This window comes from Argopecten irradians, chromosome 11, assembly GCF_041381155.1.
Source record: "Argopecten irradians isolate NY chromosome 11, Ai_NY, whole genome shotgun sequence".
NCBI lineage: Eukaryota > Metazoa > Mollusca > Bivalvia > Pectinida > Pectinidae > Argopecten > Argopecten irradians.
In genome coordinates this window covers 15,951,416-15,970,491 of record NC_091144.1, presented here as the reverse complement: position 1 = coordinate 15,970,491, position 19,076 = coordinate 15,951,416, and the positions used below count along the sequence as shown (strand labels likewise).

The 19,076-nt window shown below is 34.8% G+C and overlaps 1 protein-coding gene across 1 annotated transcript in view; it reads right to left on the bottom strand.

The window, feature by feature from the left end:
* LOC138335729 (neuropeptide Y receptor type 6-like) overlaps window positions 1–17,543 on the bottom strand; it is a 37,348-nt gene extending 19,805 nt beyond the window's left edge. Inside the window, exon 1 of the mRNA XM_069284893.1 lies at window positions 17,433–17,543. The gene's annotated coding sequence lies outside the window, so the exon portion shown is untranslated. The remainder of the gene's footprint in view (window positions 1–17,432) is intronic.
* Window positions 17,544–19,076: the final 1,533 nt, after the last annotated feature.

Below are 19,076 nucleotides of genomic sequence, written 5' to 3'. Positions count from 1 at the left end.
AGGAGCGAACTTTAAATTCTATAACGCCAAATAAATGAGCATTTAAATGACAAAATAGCCGTTAGATTGATTTCCTATGCACATGTTATTCAAATAGCAACATGCGGGTTTCGTGATTACGACAGAGGGAAATCGCTGTTTAAAATTTGGCTTCCTCCATATGGTTCTTGCCTTAGCTAAGGTAGGAAATATTCTCAAATGTTGCGTTGTGCTGCTGTGTGAAATAAGCCAAATTAATATGGTTGAGTGAGGCCCATAATGTATACTCTTTCTTTCAAGGAATACTAAACATATACAACTTCAGCTTTGTTAATCCTTATTTTTATCCTGCAACTGCCCTTCATTCTGACGGTTAACTACTGCAAGATAAACTTGTGCTTTATCCGTCAATACGAAATACTTTATCCGTCAGTACGAAATGCTTTATCCGTCAATACGAAATACTTTATCCGTCAGTACGAAATGCTTTATCCGTCAATACGAAATACTTTATCCGTCAGTACGAAATACTTTATCCGTCAGTACAAAATGCTTTATCCGTCAATACGAAATACTTTATCCGTCAGTACGAAATGCTTTATCCGTCAGTACGAAATACTTTATCCGTCAGTACGAAATGCTTTATCCGTCAATACGAAATACTTTATCCGTCAGTACGAAATGCTTTATCCGTCAATACGAAATACTTTATCCGTCAGTACGAAATACTTTATCCGTCAGTACGAAATGCTTTATCCGTCAGTACGAAATACTTTATCCGTCAGTACGAAATACTTTATCCGTCAGTACGAAATGCTTTATCCGTCAGTACGAAATACTTTATCCGTCAGTACGAAATACTTTATCCGTCAGTACGAAATGCTTTATCCGTCAATACGAAATACTTTATCCGTCAGTACGAAATACTTTATCCGTCAGTACAAAATGCTTTATCCGTCAGTACGAAATACTTTATCCGTCAGTACGAAATGCTTTATCCGTCAGTACGAAATGCTTTATCCGTCAGTACGGAATACTTTATCCGTCAGTACGAAATGCTTTATCCGTCAATACAAAATGCTTTATCCGTCAATATGATCACGTTAATTTTTTCTACATCTGACGGAACATTTTCTAGTATAACCCCGAACTTTAACCTTTCGGTGAATTAAGCGTCATTCGATCCCGCCAAAAGTGACGTCACATTCTCCGGAATTACATCTTTGTTACGATATCGAAAATCTCCTATGGCGGTGTCGTCTTTTTCTTGGCTAATGGCAAAGGTATGTATTGCAAAGAAATTCTATTTTGGGTAGTTATTGTTTTGGGGTATTTTCATATTGTTTCGGTGACATTATATTTGGTGTTTTTCTTTTCTTTTTTTTTGAGAATTTTCATATTGTTTCGGTCCCTCATCAAAATAAACTTTGTATTGTAAGATACTAGATCTAACCATGTATTCTCTATTTGTATGACTATTTACTAGAATAATTGCGAATGATATGCGTAATATGGATCGCATTTAATACAGCGAAATTAGAAAGACAAAATCCATTATACGACGAGTTTTACAGATGCGAAGAACTCGAAAATGCAAAAAAAAAAAAACGCTTCTAACGGCTAACAAACAATCATGCCATTTTCATAGCTTTTTGGACGTACGTCTGTTAACCGTTGTATTGCCATACCCTGTCAGGTGTCAATTGAACAAACAGTATGGTAACCTTTCAGTTCTCTGAGAACCACCAGACCAATTGATGCTCGAATGTGATGTTTCACAGGATGGTTACTCTTGGGAGTATCCCTACACCTCTCTGTTACCACTAGTGTGTCAACTGACGATCACTCTCGTTCTCAAAAGAATATTTGGCGAATGATAATCTTTCACAGGAGACAATTATTTGGGGGAGATTCGGTGTCTCTTCTCCTTAGATGAACCCTACAGAGGAAACTCGGAACACTTTGTAACGTTGTATTTCAGCTTGTAATATAATAAGATATTCCCTCGAGAATCATCGGGAGCATGCGCAGGTGATACCGATTTATATTGTCCTTCTGGGGTTAACTGATTCACCACAAGGTCAATTTGGGTCTGTTCGTCGATGACTGGGATAAATTTATCACACGTTTTATGATACTATCCTCGTGACATGGCGCAGACATTTTGCCACGCCAGGTCTCTCGATGGTGCTTTTTATCATCTAAGTAAACAAACTTTCATCCAAATACATGACTTCTATCGGTAGAGGAATTAATGAAACGATTTTTATACGAAATGTACCTATAGTTTTATATATTTTCTCCTAAATAACGCTTAATATTCTTATGCTGGTTAGCACTGCGGGTCTGGTCAGTGTGGTCAAAGAGAAGCTTCAAGCGACTTAAATAAATTTACAGTTACATACAAGTACTGCTCACCACTACATTTTTGTGTATATCTAATATTTAGCATCTTCGTTGTTTTCGCGATCAAGGCTCCTAGTGACCATCACACATTTATATAAAATACCACAAACGCTGTATCAATTTGATAAATGTATCAGAAATCATCCATTTACCGACACTTATAAACCTATTTTTTAACATTAGCAGACAATGTCCTTCGAGTAATTTTACATGTCTTGCACATAAGGTTTATTTTTTATATAAAATTCAAAACGGGTTTAGAACTAGATAGTATACTGGCATGATATTATCCTTGAGACACTCCGTTGTTTATGCAATTATGGAATCATGCTGTATACTAATTTACCAACGAAATCTTATGTTTATTATTGAATTTAGACGTGCCCGAATGCATCAATACTGGAGACGATCAAAGCCTCGAAAAAAAAACTATTTTTAAGAGCACTTGTGTGAGCATTTAGAAAAAAACTATTTTTAAGAGCACTTGTGTGAGCATTTAGAATCCAATACATTCCAGTACCCCTTGGACTTTGCAATCGTGTCCCGCAGGAAAAGTCTCGAGCCTCCATGCAGGCAGCCATGTTTTAATTCTCGTTATCAGCACGACGAGATTTTTAAATTTTCTCTGTAGGCAAAAAGTATCACAAGCATTCACTTTGAAATTACTGTAAGTAGTTTTAGATAACTACAAAAGGATATGAACGACACAATAAATGCACTGGTCAAAATGATATACTGTCTGTGTGTTGTCAAGCGCATGGCACCGTCAGCCGTGACGTCAGGAAGTTTGGTGTTAAAAATGACACCACATATTCCCGCGCATTTTTGATACCGTGGCATGTTGCCAAGTTTTTCGCATTGGAGAGAAACAAGATCGAAAAAACTTTGAAATAATCCAGTTGAATATTTCTTTCTGACCTGTATATGACGACTGCTAGACACAAATATTGAAGAATAGCATTTACTAAAAATCAATGATCGGACTATAAGTTAACAGTTTTAATCTCATTCTGAGGTTATAGTCCTAACTATATTTACATTTTTTATAAGTAGTTGCGCTCTTCTGAGGCATTGCCTTAAATTCATATTACTTATTAAGTTCTTACTTGTTTGTTCAGCATATTTTCATCGATAATGTAAATGTTCAAATCTAAATCGAAATTAACAATAAACCTTTAATTATGCATTCCAACAATTATTTATTATCCTCGTGATCTCGTTTCAAAATTTCACGACCTCGTGATTTCATGCAAGGACATACGCACCTTATAGATAGAGATTAAAACATCATAAAATGGCCTCCAATGAAGACGATATGACCAGGAAAGTCTCGGAGCAAATATGCTTATGTCAGTACGCATAGCAAACAAAAGTGTAATTTATTTCTAAAAGGACGTCGCGGGAAAGAATACGAGGCGAGGGCAGAGATTGCAGGATATTGAGGTCGATAACATCTCAACCACGCGATCACGCAATCTTCCCCTGGCAATCCCGTGATCTCATAATCTTACGGTTGCGCAACGATCACCACACAACGTCGAAAATCTGAACAATTTTACCAAAAGCTAAACATATAGTTAATTTCCACGAAAACACATTGACATAGAATTCGCAATCGAAGTCATGTTAGTCCACCATATGGCTAAATCGAGCAGATGTACCCCATTTTTGATCGACGTATATAAAAACACTGATAACTCGAAATCGTCTCAGAATTTTTTGTGTAGTGTGGTATCTAGTAACAAGGCGAATATAACCTGTCAAATTCTTTAAAATCGATAATTAGTCAATAGTTCTAGAAAATAATATCTAAATCAAATGAAAAGCTATTCAAAAATTCTTTATGGCTTTTTATATTAGTACTATGATAATTCAGCTTCATTCAGCACCGTCAAGTCAACTATGGGAACCAATAAAACGATAATTGCATCATATATATTAAGATGACAAAGCTTTCATCCGCTCTTAATAATTGCTGCTCATTAGGCCAACCTGCGAAGTTCCGTCTCCAAACAAATCTAATTAAGACACGCATTGAATGAGCAAAATGTTTTTATATATGGCAAAAATACATTGAAGTTCTTCCGAATGATATGATTCGTCGTCAATTTAGTCGCAAATTCTGTTAACAGAATGGTGCTTGTTAATAAAATGTGTCACACTCGACAAGCAATAAGATATACCTGCAGTTTCCATACCCGTTAATGAGCGGTGGCGATGACCGATAAACTCAGAGCGAACCGTGGTGTAATACAAACATAAGATCGAATCTGTCAGTACATATCTCGGGGCAAAAGGTCTTAAGACGTAAATGAAGTCCTATACGATTTGATTTGTAGCGCTGTTGGGAGAAATGACATTGGCTAGAAGAATTCATACAAATAATTCATCAGAGGAGGATGTTGGAAATAGCAATTGAGGCATCAACATAATTACCTTCTAAGAACAATAATCCTAATGTAGTGTTGTCCTTGTGGTTAGAGTTCATGTACCTTTGTGGAGATATTAAGGGGATATTACCAACTACAATTGTATGATAGAAATTGATAATCGAACCACAAAGAAGACCTACTTAAAATACACACGATGCATGTTAAAATCAAGTTTAGTCTAACCAACGTACCAAACAATCAAACCCATATAACACTAACACCCGGTATTTTGTAGGTCTCCACTAAAATGTTTCCTCAGTAAAACACAATGTTCCCGTTAACATAGAGTTAACTCCCTTTGTATGTACACTTCAACCTGTCTATAAAGCGCATCCACGGGACCAAGAATGAATATCTTTATGCTAGCCTGACCCTGCTCAGAACCTGCAGCTTTGAATTTACTGCAATCACAGACAACAAAATCAAATTGATCATTTATTAATGACGTATTTATCGTATCGAAATATTGGTTGTCATACAATTATTATACTTGCTTTACCTTTCAATTCAGCATTATAAATGAGTTGTAAAGGAGGATTATAGATCTTGCCAATATAATGATATAGTACCTTGTATTCATGTCCAGGGTTAAAAACCCGTGATAAAAATTGTAATGTTATAAATATTTTAGGAAACCTTCTGAGAATTGTGTAGCCACGTGGGTCTATATACACAGGTCAGACTGAGTAAAAACTGACCATTTGGGACCGTAAGAGAAAGTGGTCTTTTGAAATAAGTGGCATTTACACAGAGGGCGTAGATCCGGACTAAATACTGATGATAATATTGAATTTATTTAAAATACTATTTTCTTTTTTTGTATTTTTATTATTTCATAGTTGAAACATGGGGGATTTTACTTAATGGCAAATATATATGCTATCTTTTGAATAAATATTTTTTTTTAAGAAATTTCTCCACCGCCGACAGAGCATGAATGATGTTCATTATTTGAACAATGATTGGTGTTCAATCGTGTGTATTCATGTCTAATTAACACAAAAATAATATATATATATATATATATTGCTTTTGGTGCATGCGCAATCAGTACTTCATTCCATATAGGATATAGTGCGTCGGAATTTTTTCGGGATGCAATTAATTATTTTTCATATTTTTAACTTGACGTAGAATTAGAAGCTCAAACTTTTCAATGGTGGTAATGGTGTAAAGTAAGTAATTTTTGTTACTGAAGAAAAATGCTAAATTGTCTGCTCCTGTTTTTGATAGTGAAAAAATACCATTTGTCAGCGGTGGAGCATCTTTAAATGAATAAATATTTTTTTTTAAGAAATTTCTATGAATCAAAGATAGCGAGGCGATCCGTCTTTATTCGGGTTTGTCATACATTACATTTATGTCATTATCCTATACGTTGGTGTATGCAACACATTTAATTTTCATTTGCATATGTTGACCACAGCACTAATTCCCACACATCTGATGCAGGTTATCCTCTGTGGAAACAATAATTATACTTCATGGAAAGTTACGAAAACGAAACGAGTACTAATCTATTGAAAGCTACAATACTCATATTGTATTCATGCAGAGTAAAGCAGGGGCTAGTATTCTCTCCAACAAATTAATTATGTATGAAAGGAGAGAAAAAAATAAAGGACGATTTTACCAAAGTTATCATTTAAGAAATAAGCAATATCGATTTCTTTTTAATTATGTTGTGATCTGGTTGACAGTAGCTAGCAAGCATATTTTCCAGATCGTTTGAGGATTTGTACAATAACTCCAACTATTGAATTATGGAAGACATTTTTGCAACATGTGCTAGGCTTGGTCACTATACTCTAATACTAGCCGATTTTGTTTACCATAACTGCATGGTAACATTGAACTTTGAACTTGCGTATGAAAATGTTCTGTGCAACGTAAAAGGACTACTTTTTAAAAAAAAAAAAAAAGCAACACATGGCTTTGTTTACATTTTGACGCAACATTACGTGTATATTGTTGTTTTTCATAGAATTTTGGAAAAATCTAAACAATATATACATGTTTTATATTTATATATGATTCAAACAATTGTTAAATTAACAATTGTATAAAGAAACGGAAAAATATCCCGACCGGGCCGACGTGCTTTCATTTTTGTTAAAAATGATGGGTGTCAAATGTAAACATTACCTCTGTGCCTATGTTCGTCCTACGATCGAGTCTTTGGGGTGGACGGGCGTGAGACCCTCTGATAGAGGTCAGTTATAAACATATCCTCTTGTCTTTGTTCTTTGAGAATTTAATCATGTGTATTATAAAACATGCACCGCTAGTAATCCACGTGTTGACAGTTACGCGTCACCACAAATACATACAAGTGAAGTTGTTCCATAGATGGCGATGGATCTAAGCGTAGATTATATAATCACATGGCTCCGAAGGATGTAATATCGTCAAGTCAGACGACAATCTCAAACAAATTTAGCTACTTGAACACTGGTGTTTTGACAACTTCGGAAAACTCCAGTGTGTAAGCGTGCGTCAGCCTCGCCTCGCTGCACAATAACGGTCACCGAGTTCACACATGTGGCCGTGAACAAATACTTTATGTTATTACGCTATATATGAACTTTTAGCAAAATTGAATACCTATTTAAAGTTCTGATCTGATTAAATAAAATTATCTCTGAAATTTACTTTGTTTGTCATGTTTATTTTACACTAAAATATTGAACTTTTTTGTCGTCGCGGATGAATAATTCTACCTTACGTGAAGCGTCATCATTCGCTGTTCAATTGAGTAAGCTCCTCCCACTTTTGACCGACTTTTATTGAATAATTACGTCACTTTCAAATGACAATTTTATTGCATAAAATATTAATAAAAAGTCGTGTGAGTGTAAATATAGGGATTGGATTTCGTTTTTATGTTAACCATGCTTGTATGGAGCAATTCCTCTAAGAATATATTCAATATGGGGCGCTAACGCGCCCCATAGAATATATTCTTAGAGGAATTGCTCCATACAAGCATGGTTAACATAAAAACTCCAACTATTGAATTATGGAAGACATTTTTGCAACATGTGCTATCATGAGGGAACAATAAACAAATTATTCTTTACAGTGAATCTAATTTATTCAAAAGTTGTTTTTACTTTATGACATTGATGTTAAATGATGAGGACATCATTGCGACGTATTCCATTTATGTTAAAATGTTGTCATTCGGGAAACAGATTTTGTTTTTATTTCTGCTCGTACGAAAACATATAAAACGATGTATACTTATAATTACGATATCGCAGGCTTGACATTTTAAAAGGTTCGTAATAGCTGTCATATGTCTGACATGTAATCGATGAATTGTGGTAGATAGCCAGTTAAATGTAGCATTTTTTTCATTTTTTTTAACTAATACCCTTGACATTACGGCCTATCGAATTATACCTCCCTGATGAGATCAACCCGCAAATGATCTCACAATTAAGAGTTTGCTGAGTATCTCATAAAATGGTGAACAATATAAAACAAGAGTTATAAAGCTCCTTTAACACGCGGTGCTCCTTACAGGGGTTTTGGACAAGTACTATAAATATGGAAATTTCCGCGCGAGGAAAATATCTGCTTCTAACAAAAAGGCTTTATCGTCGCGAAAAGTTCCACTGGGCATTAAGATTTTTTAATATCCCAAACTGATATATACATCGTGAAAATAACACGCGAAATGTTCACACTTACAAATCGTGAAATTAAGAACTCCAAATTATATTGAGATTTTGCCACAGCCCTTTTCAGAAAGGTAGTGGGCCTTTAAGGTTATGGTGTACCACCCTCGATACTCCAGGAGTTCCGATCACTTACTATCTCTACACCCTTGGACTATCTCATAGTAATACTGGAGGCAACAGAATAGAACAGGTAATTTAGTCATACGATGTACATCAAAAGAGCTGTATAACGGTACACTGTGGTTGACTGTGTGGCTTTGATGTTGGATGACACTCACTCTGCCGTCTTCAAAATTAGTTTTGCTGACCTGTGATTGGTTCAGATTGTTTCATCTGAGCTGACTTCAGTTTTACTATGAGATAGTCCATGTAGAGATCGTAACTGATCGGCCCCCTGGAGTATCGAGGATGAGGACGTACTCTTATTAGCATATCAAACAGACAGTTGCGTGTGAGGAAGGATGGCATCTCATTAAGACCCTGTGATGGTTCGTGGATATGGACATACCTGAGGCTGTGTGGATTAGAGCAACGTAATTCTTATTAAAATTAGACTTGTAATTCCGCCCTACTACGATACTTCAGTATAAGAGTATCGTAGTGGAGCGGATTTCAAGTCTAATCTTAATTAGATTGGAGCAACGTTAACGTGAAGCGCAGCATGCTCTTGGATGGGCGACAGCACGGTTGAATCAAGTCCTGGCCTTGGCACGATGCAAATATGAAAAAAATGAAATAGAATGGAATTCGGTGACATATTTCAATGGACAAAATGAACATTATTTTAGAGCTGCCGTATAGAACACAATGGAGTACCGACGTCCTCTGTAGTGATATAGATCATAATTTATTGAACAGCATACGACTATGTTGCACTGTAAATCCAATGTCGTAAATGAATTTTTCAAACTGTGATTGCATTGTATGAGTGAAGAAAGAATACACGGCAACTCACAGACAGTTCAAATATTTATATCTAAAAAGATAATTGGTGTTTAAATATGCTTTAGAGAAGTGCCACAGTTCCCAGTTATAAACACACCCAACAGGAGATCATGCACTTTTGGATACTAATTGCTGGTTTCTGACAAGCAGGTTACTTACATGCGATTTCAAAAGTCGTTAAAGAGGTTTCTTGCTGTCCCCAACTATTACCTTACAGTCCTTAAATTTTCTTCAAACCAAAAATTAGTTCCACAGGGTGTGCACGAAAGCTACCATTCTGTTAAGCGCTGCAGTTAAATCACAGTTATTTTTCTATATATAATTGCGCTCCAACATGCGATATAATTCGTAAACATACACACAATGTAGTAAGGTTTAATCTTGCTTACGTGTTTATTCGTCTATCAGTCGCTTTTAAATAAAGTGTGATGCTTTTTGGTCAATCGCAATAATTTCTATTTTCATCTTTCACGTTATATCCATGTAGAAGTACATACATCAGATGTATCAACCGTTGTCATTTATCTACGTCACACACATTTATGTATATAAAAATACGCATATAAGCTATAAATGTGTGCGCTTACACAGATAAGTAACATGGATTGTCACATTGATAACTGTCCCAGGTGTAAAAAAGAATTAAATGTATAAATGTTGCGCATTGAAATGGGCTTTGACCAGTTTCATTATTGATAGAATGTATGCACTTTCTTTATTCCCTTAAGAGTGGTTTAACTTAATCCACATTTTAACTTTCTCCGGTTTTGCGTTTTACCCACTTTTTTATTATTTTCTGAACTATCGCTTCAGCCATTATAAAAGGTTATATCAAATGTGCAATCCTTACCAAGCGATAGAATTCCGTAATAAAACAAAGTAAAGGGATCATTGTTTCATTGTGTAAGCTTTTATTGTTAGCTAAAGGGATCATTGTTTCATTGTGCAAGTCACTGTGACATTTTCCATAGAGCAAAGGTCGATGTTATTAATCGACAAAAAGGGCAATTAATTTTTTAGAACTTTTTCCTTTTCATCTGCTCTGAATGTGGAGCGTTGGAATTTTACCAGATGCGCCTATTGTATGATCGTAAAAGCTGCCCCTCCTAAGCACACCGCCCAGATTTGGCCTTTAGTTGAGTGCTCACCCTTGTGACGAAGGCTATATTTCCCTATAGCAAAAGGCAATACAATAGCAAAACAAACAATAGGCTATGGTGCTCAGCTTTACGGGAATGGGACGACTGGTTTTCCCGTTGTGAGTATAATATGACTGGATAGATGTGAGTTTGTTCGATACTTTCATTATTCGGCGGAATGATTCAGTGAGATAGCACTATAAAAAAATCAATTTTACCTGGAGACACAACACGAATGTATCGCAGCCTCCAAAAATATGCATACAACCACAAGTCGCAACGAAGTGCATACATGAAAACCGTCCATAGATGATCCTCGCTGTTAGTGACGTTTCGCCTAATAAACCAAGCCAACCAAGCTATTCACTGATTCCCTGAAACAGATTATAAACAGTCGTTATAATAGTCATACCATGATCATTTGGCCCGATGCTACTATATCGATGTTGTAGAAACCAATGCAATTGGTACTTAAGGGTTGTTTCTAACGATTTGTTCTGAGCACTTTCTCGTTATTTGCTTGTTTACGTAAAGTAATCTTATTAAGCTAATTTTCTCCTAAATATAGAAAAAACACTTTGGTTGATATTTAAGATTAATAGTTATTCTTATCAGGGAAACGTTAGGAGGTTACCATTGCTGTTTGGCAGTACCATAAAAGGGTTCTTTATTTTATTTTTTTAATTCTCATGATACATCGATTTCTCTGTTACGCCGTAAAACCCTTTCGCAAGTAGCAATTACCTATCTAAAATTGTTACTCTGCCTTAATTCAACGAATTAGCAACATCAAATCATTAGGATAATGGATATTTTCTGTTCTCCATTTTTCGAACAATTTTTTGTTAACCGCATACTTTCTGTAATGCCACCGTCTATTTTGGTATCGTAATAACGAGATGCGTAGGAATGTGTCTGTTTTATCACACGGGAACTATTAAGTTGAATTAAGATACAGGTAGGACTGATAACCTCTAAAAGTGTGATGCTCCGTCTATATATAGTGTCTTTGTAAGGTTTGTCAGAAATATCTGTAAAATTTGATTTCAGGCTGAAATCAACTTTTTGCCCTCTATGATATTAAACCCAGGAAAATCGTTAGCTGACTGATTTTTGGTCCTACATTAAAAAAAAGTCGTCTAGTTTACATATCATAAGACTAAGTGTGGTTGGAATTATATACTAAAACGTTTCATGGGTTTGTTGAAAGAAAAATTTATCTCAACTCGAGTGTAACATCTTGGTTTGTCAATATAACATTATTTTGCCAGATACGAATAATGGTAAAAATTCAGTTAAGAGGCATCCGCACAGAAATAATAATAAATCTTAATTTCACGAGGATTAAATATTTAGTACAATACTAATCTTACATATGGCCCTCACGACAATACGAAGAATACATTTTGACAGAAATAAACATTAAATATAGTAATCTTTCCATTTTTCACTCAAACACAGAAATTCTTTAAAACAAATAAACGTACAAGTATGTTAAATAATATAAACATTCCTTGCACATATACATAACAATAATTGATCAAACATATACAAAAATAGCAGGATAGTGCATCGACAAAGGGGACAGTAGCCAGCGTGGTGTTGCTTATATATAATTACATATAACTTGATAATGCAGTAAAAATTCAGTTTGTTAACTACATCGTTAAAAAATTATTGTGAACATTCTTCTTTGAAAAGACTAATAGTGATGGCACAGTGTTTAAACTCGCTGTTAACTGTTATTCCAGAGCTTAACTGCATTATAATGAAAGGATTCAATTCAGAGTGTGTTCTAGGTCACATTGATGTATTTAGTGATATTACCACAAAATACGACTTCATCGACACTATTGATGACATCACGTAATTTGCAGGCGCACGTGGATTACTTACATCCCCTGTATAAGATAGAGATTTGACAAATATATCTCTAATTGAATCTGTATACTATTTTTATATCTTACCCGGGGTTAAGAAAAGCTACACAGGATATTAATACATGTACGTGCAAAACAACTTCATGGCGTGGCAACAATAATGTAATGACGTCATAAAGACGGCGACTACAACACTAAATTATGTCACGTCATGACTACATTGATTAATAATGTGGTGCGAAGGGAAAGAGAAATAATTATATCTCCCGTTTGAGATAAGATATAAAAAAAATATTTGCGAGTTTGGTAACTTAATAATCATAGTTTTCATATTTTCTTTCTCATCCTTAATGAGGTGATCAATTATATTTTCATTATGTCTATCAACCACTTGAAAACTGGAATACGGGGGATATGAATGTCATTTAAGTTTTTATCACAAAATATGTGTACTCTATACTTTTATCCTGCTAGTAACACGCATTTTCATTGGCTTAAATATGTCATTAGCCCAAAACGTACAGAATGATGTCGCCGTTCATAACGTCGCATTTGAATGGTTGATACAGTACAAAGTAAAATTACAGATAAAGCGATTAAAAATAAGGTCAGCTTTAATATATTTATATGTAATGGAAATTTCACGCAAAAATCTGAGTGTACTCTCGTTGATATCCGTTTCGAGAATAATATAGGGTATACTCAAATGTTTGTGTTGTATTCATTAACATACATTGAAGTCAATCCTTAATAATGTTTAGAAAAATGCAAAAATCTATATAAATGTATCATACATTACTGTGTTTAAAATAGAAACTAGTTTCGGTGATAAAAGCATTGAAAATAAATCAAACCATATTGGAACCTCTTGTTTACTTAATGGATTTCCCAACGGCTTGATGGTTCACATTAATTTCACAAACGGTTTGGTCGCCTCTGTAATGCTAGTTTACATCCTCGTTTTTCCACGAAAAGGAAGACATTTATACTCACGTTTATCCCTCCGTTTGATTTATATGTTAGTGTGGTGGGACTGTTTCCTGTTTATATACTTCAAATCCCCATTCCGTTATCAAAACGTCCATTTAATGATGGAACCGGAAACTACATAGGATCGTTATCATTGAAGATTCAAATACAGAGGATGTGACACGATACTGGCGAACTATAAAGAAAGCCCTTGAATGTAAAAAATATAATAACAAGAACATTTTACACATTTCAAAACAGTAAATCGGATCAAGCATGAGAAGTTCATTTCAGATTGTCCACAAGGACATTTTTTTTAAACAAACAAGATTTGTTTTACTTGTTTCTCTTTTCGCTTCAATTTATTGTTGTTTTTTTTTAATTTCTATTTTTGAAATATTTCTTTAATTGAAATTTACGGAAAAGTAAAATAATATATATATTTATATAATATTTACAATCTATTGAATGATGGAAATCTGTCTAATTTTTCTTTTTTTTTCTAAATCCACCTATTCTCCATCCTTCTATTCATGGTGGTACAATAAATAGTCAAAATTGTCATGCGCACAATAACATTTGATTTGTTCGAACTGGTGATATAAATCAGTACAACATGACACCCCAGCACTACCTTGGCAAACTTTCATACACAGGTTTATCATTATAACTTTTTCGTGTTTAATTATGCTGCCATTCGTGTTAAAATGTATAGCGTTACTGAAAATTATATGACTGAATCCAGTAATTTTGTTAAATATAGGAAATGCGAATGTTAATTAAAGTAATGAAATTGGTTTTGAGATGAAGGTAATGAAAACAAATCTATGAATTTCTTCTTGATATAAAACGTCTGTATGAATGTAGGTCCTCTACAACAATGGAAGGTTTTTGACCTCTCTACACGGCACAAAATGGTAAATCATAACTTTATCTAAGGTGCGATTAAGCCTCATCATTAATCTTTATTAATAACACTTTTAAAAAAGAGAGTTTATAATTAATGACCATCATTTTAAAAATGTGCCAAGTATCCTTTTTCATTCAAGGTCAAAGGAGTCTTTCTTATACCCCTTTTGATTAACTGAATTCAAACTTAAGTCAAAGATGTTTCATGGTCCTGGATCCTGGTGACATTTTCCCGTGAGATAATAGTTTAAAGTATCTCCAAGTATCTAAGTATCTTATGGAATAATACTTTATAGGTTTAAGCCAGTGATTATACTTTCAGTACAATTTTTTACATCCTCTGTATAAGATAGTACAATTTTAAAAAATCAAATGGGATGGTAAGCTCACAGATTAACCAAAAACACGTGGAATCTTAGTCCTCCCTCTGAATCTATGTATGACACGACTGGTCCCAGTGTTAACAGTTAAATTGGATCGGTTCCCGTATCTTTCTAGGGACTAATTTCAAGATATCATGCAGATTTTAATTCGCTCATATTTTATTCATGTTAATGAGTCTACGTGCCTATCAGAGTTTCGAGTGTTATCGGTAATGTGTGATATCACTAAATGCCTATTTTTAATAATGAAAAAAACTGAAAATTTCAAACGTCAGTGTTAATGTCATTGTATTGGTACATCGAAATGAAACATTAATGAAACAATCCTGGGTCAAAGATGGTTGGCGTTGTAAATGACGTCAAGACCAGGCCCATTGTTTCCAAAAAGAGACAGGATTGTATTACAATGTATATCATTCAAAACGTCTAAAGCGTCGCTTTAGTGATCTTCTTCCAAGACAAATCGGGAATAAATGTATAAAAACGAGATCCATGCGGTACTGACGTTTTCAATAAAATAGGTCTATTGATTTCCGAATGAGACCACGGGGTGTACATAATGGCAGACAGTCATTGCTCCCCTATACATACTTGTCCTGTTTTCTGTATCCCAAGCTCAGAGACGGCTGTAGACATACGCCTCTTTGTAGAATAGTTGTACTGTCTGTACTCATTCTAGGTCGTTTGGATTTGGTTATTACGTAGACAAACGCCTCTTTGTAAAACGGTTGTACACATTCGAAGTCGCTTGTTTTTAAGTTAATACGAACTATGGTATACCATATGGATAATAACACATCACTTTTCTCATCTTGGGGACTTTAGTGGAATCTGGTATGGATTTTCCTAGCAGCGTTGTCTCCTGAAGTTTTGTCGTATAAAGTGTCTAAGAATACAGTTAGGTCTACACAGTCACTTAAGCCGATCTTTTAAAAGCAAAGTATATTTCAACAAATCACTATTTCTATCGTGTACTCACTGCTTTTAAAACCTCGAATAGACTATATGAGTGCCTGTCTGTGGGCATTGTTTGTCCGACTCCACTTTTATAACTTTAGTAATACCCATTATTTAATCGTTATTGTAACATATTTCGTGTTATCAATAGCGCAATAGGTGCTTTGATCAAGTTATCCAAACATCAGCAGGTGATATATCATCTATGTCAATGTCCGGGAAGAAACATACTGTTACCAATTACATAATCGTTACCAATGGAAATGCAACGGTTGATTCTGATTGGTCGAAATTTAGAAATTCTCTGATTTGTCTACAACTTGCTTCATAAAGGATTTGAGTGATGACTTAATCAGTAGAAAACACTGTATGACAAAGGAGAGCCAATAATGAGGGATGAATTTTTTCATGTTTTTTCCAATAAAAAATTTGGTATGGAGTATTAATCAGGGTTTTATTCAACAGATCGTGATCAAATAATCTTCTCAGAAAGACACTTGACTTAGCTATCTCTATAGCAAGGTGTATATCTGTACCTAGTTACTCTTTATCCAACCTATAGATTATACACTAAAACGAACCTAAATTTTATTTATAATGCATTCTCTAATGCCAAAGGAACACATTGACAAACTTTAATGTAAGGAAAATCAAAATAACCTTAACAGAAATCATAATGTAGCCAAGTGTCCTAGTCATGACCTTCGGCAACAAATCAATGGAAGATTTTGCAGAGAACACGAAGACATTATTCAAGTTGAAATGTTGAATTCTATCGTTAAATGTTACTAGATATTTCATAGTTGTGTTTTAAATTGTTTCTCCAGGAGAAATTCTTCAGTGGGTACCAAGAAATGACTCGTCTAATGTTCCCAGGATTGTCTGTTTTATTGTCTCTCAATAACAATACGAATTCGTGTCATGCGCATTAGCACCATACTACCATTTCTTGGTAGATTTAACCGAAACGCAACCTTACATCAAAATCCATGTAGACTAAAATGAACATTGTTTCGTTAATTGCTTTTAAGAGTATAACTAAGAACTCAAATTCTATTAATCTTTTTTTTTATTTACAGGTATATTGGGTACAACATTTTACTACAAAAGCCGTACGGAATCTTCCAACTGTTTACGTTGTGTTGTACCCAAATTACGTTTTTTGTGTTAAATGGTCCATGGTATAGCTATTTGAATGATGAGATAACAAGCAGAAAACAATATAGATTAGAAAAAGTAAATAACTTCTATTGCTTAACATTATTGTACAAAAATCATTTCATTCCTAGTGACAACACGTTAGCGCGCAAGCATGAGTTAACAATGCCCCGCTAAATCGCAGAAATGTCAGCCCAACGGAAATAACCGGGTATATATTTATTACACTAGGACTACTACAGAAGAATATATAATGCAAATTGAAACTGATCACAACAACCAAAATGAAAAATAAAATTGTCCAAAGTTCAAGAAATAGGATTGACTTTCCACAGCTACAACAGGATTCGACTTTGCAGGATTTAAGCTGCTCAGGATTGAACATTGTTCAGGACCGGAGTTCACCAGTTGCATACATAACATTACAAGCAACTGTTTGATGTGTAGATATACCTGATAACTGTATATGTGAGTATTGGTTATGAAACAAATGCACAAAAATATCAAATGTAGTCTAATAATCTATAAGGAATATGATAAAACCCAAAAATTATTACTCAAATACTTTGTTTTCTTGCATGCAACTTACCTTTGGGAAATCGAATCTCAAATCTCCGGACTACAGGTGTTGCTTAGTCTTGGAATGTAGAAAACAACCAGTGTTAGTTGTAATGTCAGGCGATACTGCACATCCCTGTCACATAAAAATGCAGATTGTTGTCTGGCGCAATAGGCGTGTTCATTCCGGTGCAACACGTGACACGTATTACCCGTAGAGTTTTAAATGGTTGCTTGGTTACCTACCTGCATCATCAATTTTATCAGGGAAATTATCGATACTGTCAGAAACGCAATCAAGCAATTCCTAACTTGCTTTATTAGCAAGCGAATGACAGCGTGATTATTACCATTGATGATAACATGATCCTCCGGTTCACAACGGTCAAACGAGGACAGAATGATATGTCAGAACGAAACACAGAAATGGAATATTCTCAAAAATAACATAACGGTTATACTGCTAGATTCATTCGCTTTTTAGAGGTATTAATGAAAGCCAGATAGATATATCAACAAATCTACTTGTTTTTCTTATACATGAATTAGCATTATATATCTAGCTAAACGAGTGCTTATTCTTAATGGAAAACTGCAAGTTAAAAACATGCAGTTGAAATTAAAAAAAAAAAATATTAACGAAATTTTTTTTTTCAAAAATTGTTTCTGAGACATCCCCTAGTTATGACAGTGTGGTATCTAAGGAAGTGGCAGCCATTTTTCTTTTGCTCTGCTTAGTAACCTTCACTGGCCAACCCCCTATATAAAGCACGGGACACTTGACACACGTGTATCATTCTAAGCATATCTTGTCTCAGATACACATGCCCCGATATTGCAAATAACAATGTCAAATTGAAAATAAACACTGCACTCACCTGACAATATTTCATTGAAGTAATAGATGAATGTGTTGTCAGCTATATCCCAACATATGTCCAATACGAACTAATAAAGCACTTCAATATACACTAAGTTTTACACGTACATGTACAACGACACGTGTGTGTCCTTGATAGTTGTCGCTCGTTCGGGTCAGGTACATAGTCACGTGTATATGGTCAGTTGAGTGCGTCGGGTACGATCACAGGGACTTGTAACGTAGGTTGTGAGAAAGTCTGCTGTGTATACATGTGTACTATATACTATATAAAAGGTGTACCTCTTCCAAGCGAGTCGTTGGTTCCCTTGTCCTTTTATATAGTATATAGTACACATGTATACACAGCAGACTTTCTGACAACCTACGTTACAAGTCCCTGTGGTTACGATGATATACGTGAAGATATGTGGACGGATTATTTTTGGATTTCTATTCACTTGCGTTGGAATTTTATTTTGAGAAACATCTAAATGACAACTTAGAGGAGTTGACATGTTTTCTTGCTAAAAAAAGTCCCATATAGTTTTACAGGTGAGGGTTTTGTTTACCTATTTGTAGGTGATATAACCTGTGGACTGCTAGGTGTATAGGTACATGAATGAGCGCACGTGTGTCGATTCACGCGCTTTATATAGGGGTCGGTGAGTCGTCGGAACGTAAAACAAAAATGGCTGTCCTCAACCGGGGAATGTCTCATAAACGATTCTTGGAAAAACGAGTATACTTATTTTTAAAAAAAATCATGTTAATAATTTTAACTTGCATTGTGTGCTTATTCTTAATGGAAAACTG